The 21,834-nt window shown below is 39.5% G+C and overlaps 1 long non-coding RNA gene across 1 annotated transcript; it reads right to left on the bottom strand.

The window, feature by feature from the left end:
• Window positions 1-2,816: 2,816 nt before the first annotated feature.
• Window positions 2,817-9,111, bottom strand: LOC138918555 (uncharacterized). Its single transcript, XR_011428049.1, has 2 exons — window positions 8,953-9,111; window positions 2,817-8,421 (listed from the first exon to the last, which is right to left on the bottom strand). It is a non-coding gene; the product is annotated as an uncharacterized lncRNA (long non-coding RNA).
• Between the last annotated feature and the right edge of the window lie 12,723 nt (window positions 9,112-21,834).

Below are 21,834 nucleotides of genomic sequence, written 5' to 3'. Positions count from 1 at the left end.
CACTCTGGTCCTAGTGCCAGTTGAGCTGTCATTCCACTACCTCCTTAGAGGGGACGCTTGCCAATTCATGCTGGCTGGCAAGGATCTTGTGAAGTTGGAAGGCAGAAATTTTCAGGAACAGCTATTTTCTCTAACATGAGCCGGCCATGGCACTTCTACATTAGCTTGAGTCGCCATCTTGGTGCTGATTCCCTTTAAGATTCACTATTTAACTGATGATGTTCTTGACTCTCACAGCGCTGAGATTGCTTGGCAGTCTCTTACGAAGGGAGAGGACAGACACTCTTTGTTCAGTTAATCTCCGCTGGTTGAAAAGAGAGAGGGTCAGATGGGAGGTAGGGATCTCATAATGGACAGCTTGGGCCCAGTGCACTGAAGGGTTTAGTGAAGCAACTCTTCTAGTTCACAGGAACAACAGTTCATTTGTGATAGCAACACATGCAGGAATTCCAACCCCTGTCTAGTTCTTAGGATCTGCTGCTCAGTCTGGCTCATTCTGTGCCTCTCCTTCCCTTTGCAGAGAGTCTGGCTTCTATCACCTTTCCCTGTCCCTAACCACCAGTGTTGATATGCCTAACCACTAACTATGGGGGGGACTGAAGTGTCCCTCACCCCAAAGGAGCTTCCTCAGTCCCATGTAAATCAGCAAATGGAAATATATTCTGAGACAAGGCAGTGTCACCTTCGGCCACATGCTGCTTCCCCAGCCTTGAAAGGAGGTTCTCTTTTTCCAGATATCATTTATTCTTCCTCTTGATATCATCCACATACTACCAATTTTCCCTGACTCTGCGGGATAACTGAATCAAAAAGCGACTCTCAAGTATCAGGAGAGCCCAGCAGTAGCCAGAGGGAGAGAGCCCCATTATATAAAGTGCTCCCACCTGGGCTATATCTAGCATCTAAGCCTGTGCATCAATTTCCATGTCAGGGCTACTCTTTTCTCTATATGGGTGTGAGGGACTGTGTTACATGAGTCAGGGAACTTAGGCTCCTTTTTATCTACTAATGTGAACGAAGATCATCCCAATGGATGGCCAGACTCCAAGGTCAGTCATGCTTCCTGGGACCCTCGATTTTCAGGGAATGTCCAGTTCTCTTCCTACTATAATGAGCAGTAAGGAATAGCATAATAGAAGTAACTTTCAACCCTGGCTCTGCCAAGCTCACCTGCAACCCTGAGAATTTCATCCAGACCTTTTGGACCTCAATATCTATTAGTAAAGAGATGGATTTGGACTACATCAATGGTTTTCATCTTTTAAGCTGCAAAACCCTTTCTTCAAACAAGCCTAAACTACAAAGCATATAAAAACACAGTGCTCAGGGTGAAATTGGAGTAGAGGGTCCTGGAAGTTGGCTGCTCCCTTTCCTCCTTTGATAACGCAGGAGCCCCTGAGGCACCCCAAGGGGCACTTAGGGTTCTATGGAACACAATTTGAAAACCACTGCCCTCGAATGTCTTTCAGATCCCCTTGAGTCTAACATTCTATGACCTCAAGTAATAGTGGGGAGCTCTTTCTTTGCTCTGGAGAGCAAGGCTCACAGTGGATTTCATGCTGAAATGCCTTGGGGTTAGAGCCTACCTAGCTGAGGGGTGCAGAGGTGCACGCAGAACTCCAGAGGAGCAATGATACAGTACAGTGATTCCAGCCCATGACCTGAGCCAGAGGACTTGAGTTCAAGTCTCAACTTCACCATCTATCAATTCTGTGTGTTAGTTTGCTGGAACAAAGTCCCACAACTGAGTGGCTTTAAACAACAGAAATTTGTTGTCTCTCAGTTCTAGAGGCTGGGAATCCGAGACCAAGGTGTCAGCAGGGTTGATTCTTTCTGAGGGCTGTGAGGAAGAATCTGTTCCATGCTTCTCGCCCAGTTTCTCGTGGCTTGCTGACAGTCTTTGGCATTCCTCAGCTTGTAGAATCATCACCCTCATCTTTGCCTTCATCTTCACATGGTCTTCTCCTCGTGTGTGTGTGTCTGTCCAAATTCCCCCTTTCATAAGGACATGGTCATACTGGAGTAGGGGCCTCCTGGACTCCCATATGACCTCATCTTAACTAATTATATCTGTATTGACTGGATTTCCAAATAAGGTCACATTCTAAGGTACTAGGGGTTAGAACTTCAACATTTGAATCAGGGGTCTGGGGAGTTGGGGAAACACACAATTAATCCACAACATTCTATTACCTTGGACAAATTATCTTACCTCTCTATGCCTTAATTTCTAATACCTATGACTTAGAGTTGTTGTGAAATAATAAGGCAAGTAAACTGTTTAGCATGGTAAGCATTCAATAAACATCGGCCACTATTATGAACATGTTTTTTGTTTCATTTGCAGTACTTTTTTTAAAGAGTCCCTTTGGTACTGTTTTATTGCAGCAGTAGATGGAGTCCATATCCCTGGGGAGTCATCTATAGTGACTTTCTACACCCTCTGATGATTTCTTACATAATCATTACTTTTCAGTTACATGAAAACACACTATTTTGTTGTCTCCTTATCCAGATTCAAAAAACAATACTTGTATTCTGCTCCCAGTTGTGTTTTGAATGGGTAGCTGAGGGAAAATAGTAAATAAGAAACCACTCAGTACTTGCCTAAAACCCACACATAGAGGAAATGGGTAGGAGAGCTCCAGGGCCCTCTTGCTCAGCCTTGTGAGTTTTCTGGAATTTCTGGGTTGGTCTGTTTTGCTTTGTCATATTTTGTTCTGCTATGATCTGACTTTTTCTTTTTCATATCCATCCCATGTGCCAGCAGACAGGAGGTATGTAATCCATGTCTGTGCTCCCGACATATGGGATTCTTTTTGCTGCCTTGACGGACAATAATCATACATATTCTGTCAGTCAGTGTGTGACATCCTCACTTTTTGCGATTTTGTATCCAACTCTTTTTCAGAGGATAAGTATATTTGAACAGACATCCAGAGTTCTGATATCTAACGTAAAGAAAAGCATTCCAGTGTTCGTTATAAGCCTAATCCGAGACGTCTTCCTTGCTGACCGGGAGGAAGGCAGCGTAAGTAGGCATGGCTATTTGACAAATAGTTTTCAGATCCCACAACACTCATCTCCAGGCTTTTACAAATCAGTCTGACATGGGGTTTGTCTGCCTATGTGTATATTTTTCATTTCTGCCAGAGGAGCAAAGATGAGTCAGGCAGACATTATTTCTTCTGTGTCTGGAAAGAAGTGAATGAATTCTTAAAATAACCTAATGTCAAACTTTCTTGTTCTGGGTTGTGGCTGTAAGTGTGGCATACGGGCTAGAAGGTCCTTTTTAAGAGCAAGGGAATAAATTAAAATTTTAAATTGAGATGATAATAATATGTGATTGGGTCAATTCTCCTAACACACAAAGAGGCTCTGTCGAATTCCCATTTTATTTGAGTTTTTCTACATACTGTCAGATTCAGAGATTTCCAGTAGAGTTAGTTATGTGCTCAGGCTTTTTGGCAAAAAATTAAAAGTGATTTCTTCCTTTTTAACTTTCCTTTTCTTCCCCCCCAGTTTTATTGAGATATAATTGACATATAACTTTTTTCTTTCTGAATAAATCACACATTATTGAAAATAAACATAAAAGTATAATAATTCAAATAGAAAGAAAAATCAATGAAAGTAGAGAGGTCCCCAGGAATATAGTAATTATAGATAGCATAGATACAGGAGAGAGGGAAACAAATAACAGGAAAAAGTATTTGACTTTAAACATCTCTAAGCAGGTGGGCTGGAATGAGAATAACAAATTGTAAAACAAAAATTTTTAAAACCATACCCCTCATTCAAAAATTTTGCAAATTATTATTCTAGTAATAAAAAAAAACAGAAAAAGATTGCCTTATGGGAATTACAGCTATCCTCCAAATGCCTGCTTCTCTAAACTTATATACTCCCTGGTCAGTATGGAAAATACAAAGAGAGCATCCAAATCCTACAGAAAGTCATTGCTTTGGGAACATTACTGACACTTTAGTATCTGCTCTGAGAGAAGAGAAATGGAAGGCTGGAGTTCTAGAGGTAGCTGAGTTATGTGACCTCAATACATAATCAATGAATAGAATTAACCATCTATTCATAACATGTGCATAATATCTAATTTTGATCTTTCAGATTAATTTATAGCTTTTCCTCTCCTTAATTTTGAAGGTCAATATCAAATTGAACACCAAATATTACAGAGAATAATGGATCCATGTGTGTGATAACACGATGTACACCTCCCGAAGGACTAAGACGTGTGACTAAGAGTTTACTTCCACAACAGGAAAAATTTTCTGCCTAACGCATTTAGGATAGCCCGATGTCAACCAGCCATTGATGGATAACTGCAAATGCAAGGACTTCAGCTCCACAGCATACTGCTCCACCAGATATTGACTCCATATTCACTGTTGCCATTAGAGATAATGAGTTTTCTCCCATTCGAAAACTTTTATTTAAAAAACCCACAATATCCTCCGTAACCTTCACCCACACTGTGCTTACTGAACTAAAGCCTTCTATTTCCTTCTGAATAGAAACGCCTCCTGCCCAGACCTTGTGCAGCTAGGGATTTGAGCGCAATAGACAATTTCAAAGACTGCTCTTTCTACTTAACAATTGATGCATTAGGCTAAAATGTTCACACAAATGCAATAGCAACAGAAGGGGTTTGTAATGTAGTGACAAGGTCTCTCTTTTACCTGGATCTGGAGAATGATGAATGAGTATTAGCAGAATATTCTGGACGTTAGGTTTACCTTGATCTTCTCACAGAATGCAAATTGACATTATACCCACATTTCTATGGTATTTATTACCATGGTCATGATGTGAGGGCTTTTTCAATATGAATAGTGTAAAAGGGGAAACATATTACTGCAAAGAGACATTATTGTGCAGGGAATGTATAAACAGAAGAGAAGAATGGAGCGACATGCTCATAATAGAAACTGAAAGCTCCTCATTTTGTCCCGATTGTCTACCCTTCCTTTTTAAACAACCTTCCTTTTTTCTAGCTATCAATACAAAGTTCTTTTTGGTAAAATGAAGTGCATTCATGCTGCTTGAAAGAAGCTTTTAAAGTTGATCTGTGCCCACACAAAAGAGAGGCAGTGCTGGGTCCGACCAGTGGAGGAAGCAAACTTGGTCAATGTTCATTACTCATGGCTCGACACTCCGGCCTCCATATCATTTTGTAAAGAATCAGATAAACTTTCCTCATGATAAACAACTGAAATAATTTTTCTTAGCTGTCAGCTCCCTTTCTCCCTTGCCCAGCCTGTTCTCACACTCTTTTCTGTTCGTAAAAGCAACCGAGCGAAGCTCTTTGGTCTGATAAATGGGCTCCTTTCAACTGGTGGCAGGCTTCAGGAAAAAGATAATCCTGGATAATGTGGACACAGTTTTCATTTCATGTCACCCAATTAAACTGCAATTATCCGGAGTGCACCAGCAGAAAAACTGGAAAGAATGGCCACAGAATGTGGTGCGGAGGCTCCCTGCGATTCTTTATACCACGCGCATCAGCCTAGATTTGTTCTGTTCTGATAATAAAGTGCCGGCCTCAGCACTCAGGCGCACAAAATCACCACCAGACCAGCTGCAACCTGTAGCTGCCTATGAAATGCTCCCCCAGACTCTATGAGAAATAGCAGTTCAAGTCACCGTCGCTCTTTTCCTAGATTATTTGCGTCCAAAGCCCAGGTCTGCCCAGCAACCGCATATATCCCATCTTTAGTATCCAAGTAGCTTTGTCTTTCCACAGACAGGACAAGGTGGGGATTCCTCATGAGAGGAGAATAAAATACTTTCTCCACCATGACAGTCTCAGCACCGCATGAAACACTGTCTCAAGAGGCAATTATCGAATTCAAAGAGAGTGATAACTCTGTTATTACAAACACGTTTAATAAACCACGCAGAGCGATAACAGTCTGAGGCCTGAATACATGTAAAAATTTCAGTGAGCAGTTGTCTCATCAATTGGGAGGTTTTTCCTTCATTTAAATGTGGTGATATTCAACCCTATGAAGAACTACAGCTATGAGATGGGAAGTAGAGAAAAGGATCCATCATCTCACATTTAGAAATTATGCAGTTTTTTGGATTCTCAGGTTTATAAAACATGAGGCTTTCAGTGGAGGAAGTGAAAGACAATACAAACCTTCAGAGTGAGGCTTCAGTAAATAATTATGGCCACATCTGTAAACACAGTTGTGAGAAGATTAATAATAGTAGAATTCACTGGGAGAAAAAAACAATACAGTGGAATGAAAAGGACCTTTGAGTATGACATTGTCAGAATACAGCAAGATAAAATAAGGCAGGGCCCAAACTCAGAAACTCCAAAATAAAATTTCCATCACCAGTAACATAAATCTTTGGATTTATGAATGCCCTCCTCAAATGAACCATACAACTTTACCAGCTGGTCTATTTAGTGATGAATCAACTACTTTAATCTCATAAAATGATTCTCTTGTGGGCCGTTAGGCTCTATAGCTCTTCTTCCTTCCTCTTTTTGAAATGGATCCCATCTTAATCTTTTTCTGAATAGCCATTTGCGGCTGCTTGAGGTAGCACATGTGATAGAAGAGTCTCTCAAAGTTGGTTTTAACCAGAATGACTCATTAGAGTTTGGCTGTCAGTGGGCCTGGGGCCCTGCACCCTCTTGCAGGCTCTAGTCCAACGAGGCTAAGAAAGCACCATCCTAAGAGATCCTACCTGTCTCCCATTTTCCCCAGGTGATGTCTGAAGCCCAGGGTGCTGTCTTACCCCAGGCCATTAAACAGACATGGAAGAACACACCATTGCAATCACACAGGAGACATAAAAAATATTGGAGCGTTGTTGAGATGAGTTTGAAAATTGGTTCATTCTTCAATAACCATAAATGCAACAATAATCACAGCAATGATTCTAACACAAGACAACATGTACGTGCCTTTCAGCTAGGCTCAAAGCACTAGACAAATAATGTTCTAGGCTAGCATCCCATCCTGCGTATGGGAGAATCCACACAATGACAATAACATAATGACACCATGATAACAATAATAATACCTATGTTTACCTAATGCCTATCTCTGGGAAACCTAAAGCAGTTGAGAGATGCTAATCTAATTATACCCCAGGTCCCTGTCAGAGAAGTAGGGGGCAGGTATTTTTAATTCAAACGCTGTTTAAGGAATGATGGGAATACAAGCATCTACTACCTCCCTTCCTCCTGGGTATTTGTGAACATAAAGAAAAAAAGATAGCTCAGATTTAAATCTTCTAACTCCATGGAAGAACAATGATAATAATTGAATATAATAATACTGTTTAGATCACTTTTCATCTGATATACTTGTCTTTCAAATTATGGGTTGAATTCACATCCTGTCGTCTTTCATGGGAGATTTTCACACAGCTCTAGCACTTGGAGGGAAAGATGGGTATGTTGTGTGGGAGCGAGTCATCCCTTCCTACTGGAAAGCCTTCCATGGTTCCTTCCCCCATTCCTCCCAGGGTGTAATTTCAGCTTTCCTGGGGATGCCTCTCTAAACATTTCACACAGTTAGATTATATAAACCCAGATCCTTTGAAATGGATGTCTTGGATTTGGAAACATTGAATTCAGAATAGTAAAAGAATACTACTACTAATGAAACTGTAGTTTTGCTCAACCAGGGAAGAATTCAGATGAAATAAAACGGCTAAGTGTCAAGGAACCTCCTTGAAATAGTATACTTTACTTAGACAAATTCAGTATAAGGAGAGTTTATATAGGACCCCTTCCCTTCCACTGATTACTAGATTCTTAAAAAAAGGCTTTGCTTTGGGGCTGGCCCCGTGGCTGAGTGGTTAAGTTCGCGCGCTCCGCTGCTGGCGGCCCAGTGTTTCGTTAGTTCGAATCCTGGGCGGGGACATGGCACTGCTCATCAGACCACGCTGAGGCAGCATCCCACATGCCACAACTAGAAGAACCCACAACGAAGAATACACAACTATGTACCGGGGGGCGTTGGGGAGAAAAAGGAAAAAATAAAATCTTTAAAAAAAAAAAAAAAAAAAAAAAGGCTTTGCTTTAAAACAATCTTATAGTAGTCATAGGATTTATCACAGTCTGTAAGTATGCTGTTTACTTATTTACTTGTTTATTTTTCCCCACCGGAAGATGAGCTCTATGAGGGTAAGGACCATGTCTATCTAGTTAGTTATTATATCCCCATGATAACGTGTGTTTAGTACATAGTAGATGGTCACTATTTCTTGAACGAATGAATAAAGGAAAGAAGGAAGGAAGAGGCTCCAGCATAGTAAAATGGCTGAGTACCTGGACTTTGCAGTCATCAGATCTGAGTTTGAATCAGGACGCCACTGCTTACTAGGTTGGCAAACTTGGGCAAATCATTTAAGCTCTTTGAGCCTCAATTTTCACATCTGTAAAATGGGAATTATATCTTTTAGGTTTATCATATGGATTAACTGAAATGATGAAGATAATTTATCACAGTGCCTAAACACTTAATAAATATGAACTATTACTTTTTTTTATGGCTTCAAAAGTAGAATGTTAGTTTGACGCAATTTTTAAGGCCAATCGTGTGCTTCGGAAATGTGTAGCTTCCCCCTTCCTCCTTCCTGCCCAGCTTACCTCGAAGAATCATCATCTAGTACAGACATGAGGCTTCCTTCCCCAGCACCATAAGCCATAGCATTGCTTTAAGAGAAGCAACCTCACATACCCCTGTCCCCATTCTGAGGTCCTGGACAGGCTCTGTCTTGGCCTCTGTAACTGTATCCAGGTGCTGCTGACATTTAACCCCCTCGGACTGCTAGGACTTTAGTGGCACCCCTGGGCTGATATTCTCTTATGTCTTGGCTCTGCTCACATTCAGGCCTGACTAGGGGAGCAAAGGAAGATGCCTCCACTCATCTGCACTCCCTGCTTCACAGGCTCCCCAGACTTACCCTCCTGTCCCGGATTGGTCGGCGGGGAATCTTCGGACAGTGACAAGGAGGGAGAGGCAGCAGGGCCTTAGAAACCATTGTGCGCCCCTGACTTCAGGATGGAGGGTTGGCCCAGCACTCTCTCTCTCATGCTTCTCCATGCATGCTCCAAGCGCGAATGCTTCTGGGGAGACGCGGGAGCCTGAGGCATAGAGGGCAATCTCTGGAGAGCCAGAGAGAATGCAGATGAGGCAGGACCTTGGCCTTGTCCCATTCATCTCTTTTTTTTGTCAGGATGGGGACATCCTGGGCAACGTGCCAAACCTTGAGCAGCTGTTTGGCAAATCTGCTCCCGGCTAAGGAAGCTGGGAAGAGGCGGGAAGCTCTGTCTTGATCAGTTTGGAAAAAATATGGGCTGGTGCCATGAGGCTTGCAGGGTCAGGGAGAGAGGATCCTGATCTCCTCTGGGCCTCCACACGGGCCTGAATCAGGAGGAGGAAGTGGGCCTAGTGCCTAGGAATCCAGTCAGGATGGCAGGCATCCTTGCTCTGCTACTTATGGCTGCTTGCCCCCTGGGATGTTATTGAACCTCTCCGAACTTTTATGACCCCTCCTCACAAGCTTGCTGTAAGAATTAAATGGGATCATACACATAAACTGCACAGTACTGGCACATACGAGGACACATCAATAACAGCTATGGGTGCTATTTGTGGGCTGTATTTGTAATAGCAAAAGGAGAAACAATCCAAACATCCACCAATAATTGGTTATACCATGGTAAATCCACGCCATCATACTTAGAGATGTAAAATGGAGCAAAGAACGATTCTATCATGGAGTGCACTGCAGGATATTGTTGAGGGGAAAAAAGGCAAGGTGGAGAAAAGTGTAAACAGTACATTAGTTATCAGAAAAGTGGGGGCTTGTGTTTTGTCTGTATATGTATATGTTTTTTAAAGCAATGGAAGGACAAAACAAAAATGGTCAGAGTTGGGAGATAAGAAGGGTTGGGGGTAAGCCTATGTTTATGCTTTGGATTCTTACAAACAGGTTCTTCAGTTCTTTCCCTCTAATTTGTTGCTGTTGTTGTCCTCATCTTCATCATCAGCCTCAGAGGAAACAACCACAGTTTACAGCTTTCGTGATTTTAATGCTTTGCAAGTACGGGGTGGGCCACCCAAAGTTTTCTGCGGCTCACTACAGCCTCAGGAAGGAATGGTGGTCATTAGTGGTGGTCAGCTCCTAGGTTTCCCTGTTTGGGGGTAGCTGGTGGAGACCATGTCCCTCCCAGACTTTGTATTAATTATTTCTATCTGGCTTCTAATTCTTCTCCACATCCTTGGACATGTGCAAAATACTTTCTGCAGCCTTTGGCAGCCTCCAGTCCAGACTAGGGGTCAGCAAATTACGGACCAAGGGCCAAATCCATCTGTTTTTCTGCAGCCTCTGAGCTGAGAATGTTTTCTACATTTTTAAATGGTGTAAAAACCAAAAGAAGAATAACGTTTCATTACATGTGAAAATTACATAAATTTTAGTTTCACTGTCTGTCAAGTGCCCGAGTTTTATTGGAACACAGCCATGCTCACTTGTTTCTGAGGCTGCTTTCACACTACAACAAGTTGAGCAGTTGCTTGTGGCCAGCAAAGCCTAAAATATTTACTATCTGGTCTTGGACAGAAAATGTCTGCCCACTCCTGATCTAGAGCATCAGAGAAGGTCTGGGTTTCAGATAAGTATGTTGTTTTAGGGAGCCATCTCTAGGCCCTACTTAGCCCAGCAAAAACCTGTAGAGGTGCCCCGTGTAGACAGGCTTATCCTTTCTCACTTTTGTTGATGAAGAAAACCAGGTTCCTTGTCAAAGTCTGCAGAACAAAGGACAACTGTGGTTTTGTTTTTAAACACCATCCTAAGCCTGAGGTCCTACAAATATATTTCTAATCAATTATGGAGGGTCATGGACAATAATCACTTGTCGGTAATCCCACCTGGCTATTTTTATAGAAATATTTGTCCCTCTCTTGATTACTCGGGGACAGAATAATCATCAGCAGTTTCTATCATGTTGCTCTGGCCTGGAACTAGCATGGTTGGTGGACTGTTGGGTGGAAGCAGTACGTGCTACATTTCATGTTAATACCATCCTGCCTATGCTGGGCTACTATAGAGCAGTGGTTCTCAAACTTTATCATCCGCAAGAATCACCCAGAGGACTTGTAAAAACAAATTCTACCTGCCCCTCTCCCACACTCAGATTCTGATTCAGTAGGTCTGGGAATTTTATGTCTGAGAAATTTACTCTGATGGCAAATTCAAAAGAGGAGAGTCATCTGAACAGTTTTTATCAATGGGAAGATATCTTTGAAATAAAAATATGATTGACTTTTAAAGCTGCTTATTCAAAGTTTGTTATGTCACTGTTTTGAAATTTGGTAAAATAAATGGAAGGGACCAAGCGTTTATTCCACCTTTCTATATGTATTCTATGTACTTCAAGATAAACAAATAACTGATGGGGGAAAGTTTCTCTTTATAGAAGAGTTTCAACTAACATATGAAGACAAAAGAATAGAATCAGAAAATTAAAATGTTCTGCACCCTCTAATGAATTAATGAATCTAGGCAATAGTCATCAATGGTTGGTAATATCACAAAAAAAGAGAGACTAGGTGTTACTCATCTCCCAAAGTAAGAAAACACTGCTGCCCAGGAAACAGCCTTGCCAGAAAATCAAGATAGCATGTGATCAAGCCTCTAGCTCCAACTACCAATTTAGTACATAAACAACAGAAGAACACACACCACCAGAGCAACCAGTCAGCAAAACCCAGACTAGAAAATTCTACCTATCGAGCCATCCACTTTCTCCAAATTAACTGCGAGGAAAAACAAAAACAACAGATGGAGGGGAGACTTTAAAGACGTTCATCAATTACAGTGTATGGACTTAATTAGATCTTGGTTTGAATAAGCAAACTGCAAAAATAAGTTATAAGACAATCAGGAAACTTTGACTACTGACTGGATAATTAATGATATTAATAAATTATTATAATTTTTAGGTGTGATATCAGTTTTGAAGTTATATGTATTTTTAAAATCCTGATATTTTAGAGAACTATACTCAAATATTTGTGAAATAATAAGATATCTAGGATTTTCTCTAAAATATTTAGGGAGGGAGTAGTGGGGAGAGGGATACAGGAAACACAATTGGCCAGGAGTGTATAATTTTTGGAGTTAGCTGATGGATACATAGCGATTCACTATGTTATTCTACGTACTTTCTTATAAGTTTAAAATTTCCCACAAAGTTTTTCTTAACAGAGAATGAAATGGTAGGAAGAGAAGGCACATACATACACAAAAGCTATCTATAGAAAAAGTAATATTAGAGGAAAAGGTATATTTTCTATTAGTTATAGTCTTAAATGGTTGTATTAGAAAGAACCAAAAGCTGAGAATTAAAGGTGTAAGCATCCAATTTAAGTTAGAAAAAATAACGGTAGAATTATCATCCCCCTCCAAAAGTAGAAGAAAGGATATAGTAAAGGTAAGAGCAAAAACTGATGAAAACAAGGATCTACAAAGTCAAAACTTGTTTCTTTGGGAAGACTAATACAATTGACAGACCAAGAAAAATAGATTATACCAATAAAAATATTAGGACTGAAAAGGAGGACATAACTGTAGATATAGGAAGAGATTTCAATGAAAATAAGAGAACAATAAGAATTATTTTGTCAATATATTTGAAAACTTGGATGTAATTGTGTACATCTTTGAAAAATGTAACTTAGAAAAGCTGACACAAGGAGAATAGAAAGTGCAAACTATGCTGTAGTTATTAAAGAATATGAATTAGTAATTTAAAGGGTTTTTTTTCCACACAGAAAACGTCAAGTTGAGATAATTGTTTTAGGTGAATTTCTCCAAATGTTCAAGTAACAGGTCATTTTAATTTTGTAACAATTCTTGACAGGGAAAAACAAAGAGAAACTATTGCCCAACTTATCTGATTAGGTTAGTAGACTTTTAATAAGAAACTAGATAAGATCAGTATGAAAAAGGAAAATCATTTGGCTGTCTCACTCATAAACACAGATGCAAAAATCTTACACAATGCAAGCTCACAATGTGAACAAACTGAGTTTATACCAAAAATGTACAATTGATTTAACATTGAAATTTTATTATTGAAATTATTCTCTTTACAGCCTTGAAAATAGCCAATGCCTATTCATGCTTAGTGGAGAAAAAAACCTCAGTAAAATATGGATATGAGAAAACTTCCTTTATCTTACAAACAGACTCTTATAAATATCAAAAACCTACTGTAAACTCTTTTTTGTTGTTGTTGCTTTTTTAATTTGTTTATTTATTTTTTTATTTTTAAATTTTTTATTAAGGTTATGAAAGTTAACATCCTTGTGAAACTACAGTTGTACATCATTATTAGTCATGTTGTAGGTACACCACTTCACCCCTAGTGCCCTCCCCCCACCCCCCCTTTCCCTTGGCAACCACCGATCAGTTCTCTTTGTCCATATGTTAACTACCACCTATGAGTGGAGTCTTTTTTAATAGCAAAATATTTAAAACATCTTTAAAATTAGAAACTAGACGGGGCTGGCCTGGTGGCACAGCAGTTAAGTTCATGCGCGCTGCTTCGGCAGCTTGGAGTTCGCCAGTTCAGATCCTGGGCGCAGGCCCAGCACCACTCATCAAGCCACGCTGTGGTAGGCATCCCACGTACAAACTAGAGGAAGACAGGCATGGATGTTAGCTCAGGGCCAATCTTCCTTAGCAAAAAGAGGAGGATTGGTGGCCTCTGTTAGCTCAAGGCTAACCTTTCTCCAAAAAGAAGCAGCAGCAAGACAAGGAAGCTAACACTGTTCACATTCAACATTGGCTGGAGGCCCTAACTAGAGCTGTAAAACAAGATAAAGAAATAAAAGTTTAAAAGATTGAAATAGAAGAATTAAACCTCTCATTTGCTGATGATATAATTCTATACTTAGAAAACTCAAAAAAAATCCACAAATTGTTAAAACTAAATTTGTTAAAATTAACTAAAATTGTTAAGAGCATTTACAAAGGTGGCTGGATATAAGCTCAAACGTTTTAGATGCCTTTTAATCACTTAGTAATTCTAATTAGAAAGCCTAATTTTAAAAAATGCCACACCACTTACAGTAATAAGAAATAGAGCAAATCTATTGAAAGATGTACAAAACCTACGTAAATGGGAAAATACATAATATTCATAGATAGGAAGGGTTCAAGATTATAGAGATATCAATGTTCTTTAAGTTGATCTACAAATTCAAAGCAATCACAATAAAAACTCCAACAGAATAATTTGAGGAATTTGACAAGCTTGATACTAAAATCTATATAGAATAACAAAAGGCCAAGAATAACCAGGATATCCTGAAGAAGAATGTGGGAGGAATTTCCTCACTATATACCAAGACTTATAATAAAGTTACAATAATTAAGACAGTATGGAATAGGACACAGGTAGAAAAAATGACTAATGAAACTAAGTGAAGAGCCCAGATACAGCCTCACATCTAAATGAAAACCAGATGTGGTATCACAGATCAGTGGAAGAATAAAAAAAATAGTCAATAAATGATTTTGGCCAATTAATGAACTATTAGGAAATTGGATCTCTATTTTATGCCATGCATAAAAATCAATTTTTAGTGAATTAATAACTTAAATATAAAAGAAAAAAAATCACTGTTTTCGGAATAACATATTTTTATGACCTTAAGTATCATAAAGATTTGTCTTGAAACAAGAAAAGCACTAATCATAAAGAAGAGGAAAATATTTACAAATTGGGCTACATTAAATTTCAGAAGCTCAGTTCATTTAATAATAATTATAAAGAAAGTAAAAACACAAGCTACTAACTGGGAGGTGAGGGCAGGGCAGTTATTTATTTAAAAAAAGAATTTCTAGAATACATAAAGAATTTTAAAAATGGTGAATAAGCACAAAAAACTACTCATCCTTATTTGTAATAAGGCAAATACAAATTAAAACACAATGGATACTATTTTATAACTGTTGGATTGGCAAAAATAAAAATTTGACAATACCTAGTATTGGTGAGGAAGTGGAACAATATGAAAGAGTATGAAGATTCAAAAATATTTTGGAAAGTCAGTTAGTATTATTTTTGTCAAGTTGACTTGGCTTGTAGTTTATGACACAGTTCTAATCCTAGGTATATGCCCTAAAGAAAACATGTGTATGCCCTGGAGAAAATATATGCTCCAGGAGAAATGTACAAGAATGTTCATTGCAGCCTTGTTTGTAAGGATGGATGGATAGGTACATAGGTACATAGATAGACAGATAGGTGTTTGGGTGAAAGAGTGGGTGAATGGACGGAGAGAGAAAGAGAGACAGAGAGAAACCAAATGTCCACTTCACTGACAGGAAAACAATTATGACATATTCTCATTTGCATGGTGGAATAATATGCAGCAACAAGGTTGAATAAGCCGCAACTACATGCATGGATATGAACGTCTTAGAAATATAGTGTCGAGTGATAAAAGCAAGCAGCAGAAGATAGCATAGAGTTTGATTCTTTTGTTGTTGTGAGTGCCCTGGAGTCGATTCTGATTCCCAATGGTGGAACCCTGCCTGGTCTTTTTGCAACATCCTCTCACCTTCTGGCGCTATGTCAGACAATGCTTCGTCGCTATTCATAAGGTTTTCAGGGCCAATTTTTTTGGAAGTGGGTGGCCGTGTCCGTCTACATAGTCTGTCTCAGTTTGGAAGTTCTGCTGAAACCTGTCCACCGTGAATGATCCTACTGGTATTTGAAATACCAGTGGCATAGCTTTCAGCATCATAGTAACATGTGGCTGCCACAGTGTGACAATCGATAGATGGGTGGCGTGGTTCCCTGTCGCGGAAACGAACCTGGGCTGGGTGGTGAGAGTGTCAAATCTTAACCACTAGACCCCCAGGGCTGGCTATAGAGTTTGATACCATTTTATAAATCTCAAAATTTTTAAATGTATTCTTTGTAGTTTCAATAGAGAAAACCAAGAGAATAATGGATACAAAACTCAGAATTATGATTACCTCTGGATGGGGGAGAGGGATGTGATCAGAACTCTATTTCTTATTTTTGGTGATGGGTTTCATGGGTATTTATTTTATTTTATTGATGTCTTCACAGTATGGATTTGCACTATATATATTCTTTTATATGTATTGAACATTACATATTTTAAATATTTTTTAAAGATTTTATTTTTTTCCTTTTTCTCCCCAAAGCCCCCCGTACATAGTTGTATATTCTTCGTTGTGGATCCTTCTAGTTGTGGCATGTGGGACGCTGCTTCAGCGTGGTTTGATGAGCAGTGCCATGTCCACGCCCAGGATTCGAACCAACGGAACACGTGCAGCAGAGTGCGTGAACTTAACCACTTGGCCACGAGGCCAGCCCCATATTTTAAATATTTTTTAAAAGCTGAAGGGGAAAGGATTGCTTCAGAAAATGTGTGAGAAGTGATGGATGGAAAAAACACTCTTTTTATTTTATATAATTTTACAAAATTTGAATTTTTAAAATCATTTTAATATTTTACCCTATTATTTGTATTAGAATAGTAATAGGAAGAAAAAGAAAGAAAAGGAAGAAGAAAGAAAAGGAAGAAGAGGAAGAGGAAGAGGAGAAAGAGTGCGGTGACTCTTGAAGAGGCCATGTGAGATGAAATTGAGCGATGAGCATGAAAAGAGTGAGCGATGATGGTGTGAGCGTCACTCCCTGAGGGAGCAGAAAGTAGGTGAAGGACAGGTCTGTGTTGGCCTCACGTGCCATTGTCCACAGTGAGAGGAAACGGAAGGCCCTTCACATACAGAGGAAAACACATTTTTTAGTTTTCCCACTGCTTTGCTTTCTCTTCTGTTTCCTCCCTCTCTTCTTTATCTAATTCTTACTCATCCTTCAAGTCTTACAGAAGTCTTCTCCTCAGTCCCATTTTACACATCCCCAGGGTGCATTTGAATCCATCTTTGTAACACTTCTCAAGTTTACTGTACTGTGAAATTCTTGAAGGTAGAGATCATGTCTGTTTTATTCACCAGTGAATCTTTATCCCTAGCACAGAAGCTGACACACTGATGTGAATAAATGCATAATTAAATCATGAATAAACAAATCTTGAATGCATAAATGAGAAGTGATGTGCAATTGGCCATTTATATGTATATCTGTTATTAGGTTCAATGTTTACCAGTTGAGGAATGCAAACTGAAGCTGAATTTTGCAAACAAGTTCATTATGTAATATTCTACAATATGATTTTAGATCCCATAATCAAATCTTCCATGTGCCGGGCACCAAAATCTTCCAAAATGAATTGCCAGACTATCCTAAATTTGTCAAAAATTTCATGAATGTGGTTGAGAGGAAAGGTGTTGTTATCACCATTGAAAGTGCCAAAAAGAGACTTTTTCACACATCTTCTCATTTTTTTAAAAAGTTTAAGTTGTGATTTTTATAACTATATGCCTGTGCTAGGACAAAGCGAGAGCTAGCTTGAACTTCTCTAAGATAATAATAGTGTCGACCGACGGTTGCTACCTTCCTAGACCCTGATATAAAATACTTTAAGCTGGAAAGTATGTTAAAATACATTTTCAAAAACATTCTAGGGAAGTGCTAATTTTTCTAAATGTATGCTTAATGTAAAATTGGAATTTGGATTTATTTGCACCTAATCTAACAGCAAGTAATTTTAAATAAAAAAAATGCATTCAACTGTAAGTTATATTGGGATTAAATAATGGCCATGCGACAGAATGGAAAAGACATTAGGCTATTTGCTTAAAGACCCAAGTCCGCATTCTGGCTCTGTCTCTAACTAGCTACATAACTACTACTGAGTCATTTAACTACTAATGAATCTCTGGGTCTTGGCTTCCTGATAAATAAAGAGATTGAACAAGTACATATGTAATTATCAACACTTGTTTGCAAAAAATTAAAATAAAGTATGCTACACAATTGTGTTATGTATTGTGTGGTCCGTCCAACACCTTGGAAGGATCTGTTCCAACCTTGCTTAAGTTGGAAGCAATGACCGTCCATTCCTATTTTTTTCCCAGCAGGACCAAGGGTCAATGTTCATTCTTAGACTGTGGCTATCACTTCTGAAGACAGAGACTCAAGAGATTTGCATTAGTAGAGAACTCTTGTGGGCACTTATCTCCCTGCTTAATAATGAGCCCACTCGCCTCTTGGGACACGGATCCGAGAGCTGAGAAGGCAGGGGTGTTCTCGGGACAGCTCTGTGCAGAAGACTGGCTGCCAGAAGTGCTTAAGAAGGCATTTTCCAGAATAGCCACCGCGACCTGAGGACGGGGACACTTCCCGCTGTCTACTTTGAATGCAGCTGTGTGAAGTTTACATTGTGGAGTGTTTATGATTTCCCCCAAAGAGCTGGGGGAAACACAGAATCCCCATCCCATCACCACAGAAAAAGAGGCGCGACCTGAGGACGTTGTTTCAAGTCTCCTGCCTTTGCTGTAAAGAATTTATGTACTAAAGAGTCCTTCCCTGGCAGTCAGTTTTCCTCCATCCCTTAAAGGAAAGGGAATATGAAAAGGGGACTCCTTTATAGTACTTTCAAAATTTTTATTTACATAGAGAAATGAGTGTCACTTGTCTTTCTGTCTGTTTGGCCTCTCAGTTCTGGTGGGGAACTGTGGGGTGAGAGGTCAGAGGAGCTAGGACAAAATTTGATTCTGAGAGCTGGTGCACAGTAACCATACACAAGCTGCTATTCTCCCTACCTCCTCACGTTCTTATTCAGCCACTTGGAATCGTCAAAGAAAATCCATGGTTAATTTCAGCCACTTCATGCACCTGTTTATTGAACATGCACCATATTTAGCATTGCTCATGATGCTGGGTTACAATATCAATAAAAAGCTTCCCTTAAAGAACTGACAAGCTATTGAAGGAAAATTGCAAGTAAACAGAAAATTACAATACAATGTAAGTATTGATTGACAAGTTGAGGAGGGTGTGTGTGTGTGTGTAAAGTATATATACTTTAAATTTCTCCTGAGAGTCATAAAGAAGTTTTGAATAAATGGAAAGACATATCCTCTTCTTGTACAGAAAGATTCTTTATTCTAAATATAACCATCCTCCCTTAATTCATCTATAAACTTATCATAATTCCACTTAAAAGGTCAGCAGGATTTTTAAACTAATAAGCTACTTCCAAATGTCATATAGAAAGTAAATGCTTAAAAATACTCAAGAAATTTTTAAAAGAAGAGTAAGGAGGAAGGACCAGTGCTACCAGATATTAAAATGTATTATTAAGCTACTATAATTAACGTGAATAAACAAATCAATGGACCAGAACAAAGTCCAGAAATGGACTCAAAAACATGGAAAATTAGAGTATGCTAAGGCAGCATTTCAAAGCAGTGGGGAAAAGATGATCAATTTTATATCCTTCACTGATTTGGCAGACATGCAATCATAGTACACAACTCATGTCAGGCCTTTCCCTGTCTGAGGCTTCAAGTGATCTTTCTAAACTGGTAGATGCTTTGGATTACTAAGCTCTTGTACACTCTTGACAATTTGGATGGAAAATGGTCCCAAGCTGGCAAAGAATTTAGTTTATGTCATATTGAGTTAGTCTTCCTCTACAGATTGGATTTTCCAAATTTCAAGTGATTATTGCATTTCTTCTTAATTGGTTTATAGTTTGTAAATGATCATAAATGTCTCTAGTGTGAAAGAATTGTTTTAAGTTAATTTTTTATATATAATGCATGAAATAGAAAGCTAAATTTTGGTCTTTCCAATTTGATTTCAAAGAGTGACTGGAATCTATAAAAGAAATGTTTTATCCATCCAAACATGTACATACTCAGTTCCAATATGTGCCAGAAACTGCACAAAATGCTGGAAATACAAAAATGGAAATACATAGTGCTTCTACTCCAGTAGGAATTAAAGTCAAGGGCACAAAAGATTATATAATAAAATGTGAAAGCACTGTATTGGAGAAGGGGAGGTTTCCATTTGGCTTGTGGGGAGCAAACCAGTGGAGAATGGAGAGAAATGTCAAGAAAAATTTCCCCAGTTGAAGATACCTAAGAGCCATGTTTCTAAGTCTGCTGTATGTATAGGTAGACGTGGGACCGTCAAGCTTCCTGAATCACATACACACAGGTAATTTGTGCTGAAGCCGAGTCTGTCTGAGGGACAACAAACCACTTTGTACTGATGATAGTCAATGGGATTTGCAGAAACTCTAATGATGACCCTTGTTTACAAGACTGATAATGGCACTGAGTTTCTTGAACACTTACTCCTCTCAGATCTCAGGGCGAAAGACTATGTATAGCATGATGAAAGAAAGAGAAGCTTTAGAGTCAGTGGAACTTGGGATCACCTTCTGGTTCTGCCACTCGACTATTTGGCTACCTTAACTAAGTCAGTCACTTCCATTTTCTTATCTACAAATGTGGAATGGTTTGTAGATTTGGCTCTGTTGCTATAAGAATTAAACGATCTACTGTGTTTACAGCAGAGCAATATGTTGCAGTGGTAAGCATTGGTGTTTCATTCCCAGGAAACCTCACTCCTGTCATCATCCCTTTTACCTTTAACACAGTCCTGAGGATGAGGCTCACTGTCTCCTGGAGGCCAAATGAAAAACAGTCAGATGATTGCCTTTTGACTCCCAGAATAGATGCTGAAAACCCACAGCAGAAACAATAGTTTCGAGAGCCAAGGTTTTTGCTCATAAAAGATATTGCATTTGTTTTTGATTGTTTTGGAGTCAGGATTGTGTTTTTTGAAGAGCAAAAAGGTTAAGGATCTGAAGAACTGAAGGAGATAAAGTTTGTGCATAAACACGAGAACTAGAAAGATGCTTAATGGCATAGGGGCCAGTTTTTCCCTCCCCAAAAGATGTAGAATTGGAGCAGCTGGGGTAAAGGAAAGAGAGTTGAGATGGAGAAGGAAAGCAATTTGGTTAAACGCTGGGGAAGCTCTCTGAGATGTAACACTGCTCAGGCCCTGAGGGAGAAGATTAAGACCCTCAAATAGACTTGGGGGTTCCAAGAGCAGAGAGAACACGAGCCTTGCTTTCCAAGTAAAGCTGGGGATAGTTGGAAGCCATGAGGAGCAAGTGGCAGCAAGGCCTGTCTAAGCGGAGAGGCTCTCCCATAACCTCAGCAAGCTGTGGAACAGCACCCACGGGTGTTCTGTGCCCTGAGAGGGTCCCACAGGCACTGATGGAGGATGGCAGAATACAAGGGTCTTGCAGCTGTGCTGAGGGGACATCATCAGCAAGTGCAGAGTGCACATCATGAGCCAGACGCCAGGGCAACCTGTTGCCCTTCACCAGTAGATACAGAGGGCATTCATGAAGAAGACTGAAGACGTTGATACCAGTGATGGATCGAAAATAAATGAGGATCAGATGGCTCTTCCCCAGATACCAAGATGCCTGTCAGCCCCTGGAGTTTAGATGTCACTCTGGGCAGCAGGGAGGAGCAGAACCTTACATTTATTTTTTTTTTATTTTTATTTTTTATTAATGTTATGATAGATTACAACCTTGTGAGATTTCAGTTGTACATTTTTGTTAGTCATGTTGTGGGTACACCACTTCCCCCTCCGTACCCTCCCCCCACACCCCCTTTTCCCTGGTAACCACCGATCAGATCTCCTTCTCAATATACTAAATTCCACCTATGAGTGGAGTCATATAGAGTTCGTCTTTCTCTGACTGACTTATTTCGCTTAACATAATGCCCTCGAGGTCCATCCACGTTGTTGTGAATGGGCCAATTTCATCTTTTTTTATGGCTGAGTAGTATTCCATT

This window comes from Equus caballus, chromosome 17 (assembly GCF_041296265.1).
Source record: "Equus caballus isolate H_3958 breed thoroughbred chromosome 17, TB-T2T, whole genome shotgun sequence".
Lineage (NCBI taxonomy): Eukaryota > Metazoa > Chordata > Mammalia > Perissodactyla > Equidae > Equus > Equus caballus.
The sequence above is the reverse complement of the archived record's forward strand: the minus strand, read 5'-3'. Positions and strand labels throughout refer to the sequence as shown.